The sequence below is a fragment of the Bos grunniens genome, chromosome 10 (genome assembly GCF_055505025.1).
Source record: "Bos grunniens cultivar Pamir isolate PY7600 chromosome 10, Bosgru_T2T1.0, whole genome shotgun sequence".
Taxonomy (NCBI): domain Eukaryota; kingdom Metazoa; phylum Chordata; class Mammalia; order Artiodactyla; family Bovidae; genus Bos; species Bos grunniens.
Window position 1 is genome coordinate 15,088,563 of NC_141174.1, and position 4,468 is coordinate 15,093,030.

The 4,468-nt window shown below is 50.6% G+C and overlaps 1 long non-coding RNA gene across 2 annotated transcripts; it reads right to left on the reverse strand.

The window, feature by feature from the left end:
• Positions 1-634: 634 nt before the first annotated feature.
• On the reverse strand, positions 635-4,468 carry LOC147363954 (uncharacterized). 2 transcript variants are annotated; one of them, XR_015133605.1, is made up of 2 exons: positions 4,349-4,468; positions 635-2,858 (listed from the first exon to the last, which is right to left on the reverse strand). It is a non-coding gene; the product is annotated as an uncharacterized LOC147363954 (long non-coding RNA). The 2 variants fall into 2 exon arrangements; XR_015133606.1 differs by lacking the exon at positions 4,349-4,468 and adding an exon at positions 3,660-3,870.

Sequence of the window (4,468 nt, forward strand, 5' to 3'; positions counted from 1 at the left end):
CCTGAGCTGTCCACCTCCCCTCTTGGCTCTCCCTTGATGGTCCTTTGCTGGTGGCGTGTCATCCTCCTGCAGTGACTTCTCTACTGTAGACCTTCACTCCTGCTCACACTGCACCTCACCCTGTCTTCCATTACCATCATGGGTGGGTGGCAGTGCCAATCTAGAACTCTGCCCCTGTTCAGGGGTACAGAGCAAGTAGCCAAAAGCTCAGTGTTCCACAGGCATGTAAAATTCAACTTGTCCAGAAGGACTTTGTCATCCACCCCCTCAGTTCAGTTCAGTTGCTCAGTCGTGTCCAACTTTGCGACCCCATGGACGACAGCATGCCAGGCCTCCCTGTCCATCACCAACTCCCGGAGTTTACTCAGACTCACGTCCACCACGTCAGTGATGCCATCCAACCAACTCATCCTGTCATCCCCTTCTCCTCCCACCTTCAACCTTTCCCAGCATCAGGGTCTTTTCCAGTGAGTCAGTTGTTCTCATCAGGTGGCCAAGGCATTGGAGCTTTAGCTTCAGCATCAGTCCTTCCAATGAATATTCAGGGCTGATCTCCTTTAGGATGGACTGGTTGGATCTCATTGTGTTGTAGCCACGCGTTGCGGGAAACAAACTCACTCAGAAGGACAATGCAGATAGTGGAGTGCAGTTTACTACACCGGCGGGCCCAAGGCAGAGTTGCCTCTTAGCCAAGGACCCCGACCAGCATTTGTGAAAATCTTTTATACCCCACGTGTACGTGTCTGAACCCACCACTCCAAATTCCTTGAGACTTACATCAACCAAGGAAAATACAATCCCAATAACCCATCATTCACGTGCTATGTGCTCATGTGCTCAAACAGTCAAACAATTAGCCAATAATCAGTAAACCTGAGGTTACACTCCGATAGATACAGAAAAATTTATGGCCTGTCTGGAGGAAGGGGTGATTAGTGTATGGTTTCTCTTAGGCGATCAGTAACCTAGATACAATCTTCAAGGTTCCCCTGTCTGGAGGGGGTCTTATCCTTCTGTTGTTGTTTTCATAGGCACTAAACACAGAGTTCAGAGTCCATTGGAAAGGTGGCCAAGCATGATCAGCATGAACAGGCCTAAGATGGAGTCCTATGAATTCCTTCTTCACTTGTAGTCCAGGGGACTCTCAAGAGTCTTCTCCAACACCACAGTTCAAAAGCACCAGTTCTTCGGTGCTCAGCTTTCTTTATCGTCCAGCTCTCACATCCATACATGAGTACTGGAAAAACCATAGCCTTGACTATACGGACCTTTGTATCCACCCACTACCCTGCCACCCATCTCTTCTTCTGGTAGGGAACAGAGAGGACCACCGTTTAAGCAAGAACTCTGGGTCACCCCTGCCTGCTTCCTTTCCCTAACCTCCGTATCTAATAGATTCTGCCTTCTCAGTATCTCTCAGGTCCATTCACTTCCTCCCATTGCACTACCACCTCCTGACTCATATCTCAGTGTTCAGTCTTGTCCTCTAACCCATGGATGCGGTTATGTCCCTCTGACTTAAGACCTTCCCAGGGCTCCCCATCACCTTCAGGACAGAATCCAAATGGCTTAGCAAGCTTTCAAGGTTCTTTTAGATCTCCCTTCTTCCTGCCTTTGGGGACCCCAGTTCCTTACGCTGCTCCCCTCTCGATGGGCTCCAGCCACCTCACCAAAGATGGTACCACTCATAGGCAGCTCCTTTGGCTTGGAATTACGCCTCTCTTTCTTCCTCTGGCTAACAGCCAATTCCAAGGCCTTCAGGCCTCAGTGCAGACTTCTCCCTGCCTCCAGGGAGCCCTCCCTGGCTGCCCCAGGATGGCTTAGCTGTCCCCTCTCTGTGGCCTCCCTCGCACCATGGATCAAGCCACAGAGCCTTTGTGCACTGTTTCTACTTGCTTGATTGTGTCTCTGTGTCATCAGGCTTCTAGAAGCTGGGTGTGCAGAACCTTGCCCAGGTCCCTAGTATGGATCACTTGAAGCCTGGGACAGAATGCATTGGATAAATATTTGTGGACAGGTGTTGAATCAAATACCTTACTAACTGGGTGCAGCTCAGGGCTTCAGCAGCGGCCCTCACGTTGAGAAAACGGCCAGGGCACCAGGGTTAAGAAGCAGACGGAGAGTGAGAGCGACTAGAAAGTGAAAGTAAAGCTGAGTCGGGAGGAAAGCGCCCAGAGGGTGCAGACTGGGGAGGAGGGGCCGGCCAAGAGTTCATTCAACCCAGTCTAGCGAGGGAGTTGTCGGCTTGTGCGGGGGTGGCGCTGTGGGCGGGGAAGCAAGCAAGCGAAATGAAACAGAGAGAAAAATGTGTTTTGTAATTAGTCATTGCCCCCTGGGGTGATGCTGGGAGTTTTCACCGGAGGTGGGTAGACCAGATTTGCAAAATGACAAACAGGGGCTAACCACCAGCTGGGGCCACAGTGGGGCTTCCGGCCCTGGTGGCAGAAGTCGAGCTTTCTAGTTTTTTCTCTGTCCCGCCCCACTATGTTCAAGATTCTGCCAAATTATGGAAATGGGAAGGGAAGGCATCTGAGCAAAGGCTTTCCCAGGGGCCAAACCTGTGTTTCCTGACTTCCACGGAGGCTGGCCTTGGCCTCTCTGCAGGATCTTAGGACGAGGGACGGGACAGGTTGGTACTCCCCACCGGGAAGGCTCTGAAACAACCTTGTATCCAAAGACCTTGATTACTTTGCCCAGTGGAGGTTCTTCAGTTCAATTCAGTTCAGTCGCTCAGTCGTGTCCGACTCTTTGCCACCCCGTGGACTGTAACACTCCAGGCCTCTGTCCATCACCAACTCCCAAAGCTTATTCAAACTCATGTCCATCGAGTCGGTGATGCCATCCAACCATCTCGTCCTCTGAAAGGCAAAGTGGAGGTTCTTGGGAAACAGGAAAACATTCCAGAGGTGGGGATTCCAGAACTAGTATCCCCAGCCCTCCCCTCCTGCTGAGGAAAGCAGCGAGAATGAGCATGGCGAGGTATAAAGGGGAAACGTCCTGTGCTTAGGAAAGTGGGGGTCCACTGCTCCCCACAGACCCTCCTGGGGAGGCTGGAACCAAATGTCAGGACCAAGAGACCCCTGACCCTCATATGCAAATAGGGCGCCCTGTGAGATTCATGCTTTTATATCCAGAGCTAAGTCTTCCAAACTTAAAATCAACATCCTCAGTGAGAAATGCATTTCGCATGAGTGTTTACATACCCTGAAACAAGCTGTAGGAAACTATAGGTAAGTGTTAGTTGCTCAGTCGTATCCAACTCTTTGCAACCCCATGGACTACAGCCCACCAGGCTCCTCTATTCATGGGATTCTTCTCCAGGCAAGAATACTGGAGTGGGTTGCCATTTATTTCCTCCTCCAGGGGATCTTCCAGACCCAGGGATCGAACCCGAGTCTCATGTATTGCAGGTAGATTCTTTATCATCTGACCCTCTTTTCTTTTTATCATATGTAACCCATGCTCATGTTTTTCCTTTCTATTTCTTTTTTTAAAAAATTCTGAATGCAATCCACTGAACTGATTTCTTGATCCACTAGTGGGTCTCAATCCGGTTGCACTGGGGATGTTGGTTCTTCACTGTGCAGGGTCTTCAACCCTTGACAACTGGAATTTGTTTCTGCTGAGTTCCTTTCTCCATGGTCTACTTACTAACACACCTTCCACCAGATCTGCAGTCCTCGAAGTCACCACCTTCATCAGGATATCTCATCTGTTCATCTGATCCCAGGACCTTCAGGATAGGCAGGGAGCCGTGTTACCGGCAGATTATGCGAGATAAGAATAACACAGGAAGCCCACTAGGTTTATATTGGGTGGTCAGGTGAGGGTGGGGGATGGGCCACTCTGGGTTGCAAGATTATTGCAAAAATAAAATACTTAAGCAACAGTAAGGGGTTGGCTGACAAAATCACACACCAGGAAACCTAGAGCTAGGTGGTTCCAGAGTTGGTTAAGCGATCACTTGGCTTTTGGGGGGTTTTTTTGCCTTTGGTTGTCATCTGCCAACCTTTGGAAATGTTTCTCCTTACCTTAGTCTCTGAGACTGCTATGTGAAGGGGCTTTGTGGGTGGCAGGAGAAGGGAAGGGTGGGGCCTAGGTTTCAGCTGGCAGGGTAAGTGAGTGAGTCACTGGGTGGCTGGGCCCCTTCAGCCCCATGTAAGGACAGGCTGCAGCCGCCCACTGCCCGCCTGAACTGTGTCTGGACAGAAATGGGCATGTCTGCTTTGCAAAAGGCCCCACCTCATGCTTGGATAACCCTGTGAATCAGGACGGCCAGAGATGCATATCATCCCTTTTCTCCCCATGAGTCCCAGGCCCCCAAAGCGGAAATGACTCCTGGCCTCACCTAGAAATCCAGGCCTGAGCTGAGAAGAGAACTAGTGTCCTGTCTCCAGTGTGGTACTAGAGTTCCTGGAGCAAGAAGGGCCAATCAGGATACAGAGAAGCTTTCCGGTGCCCCTTTCTC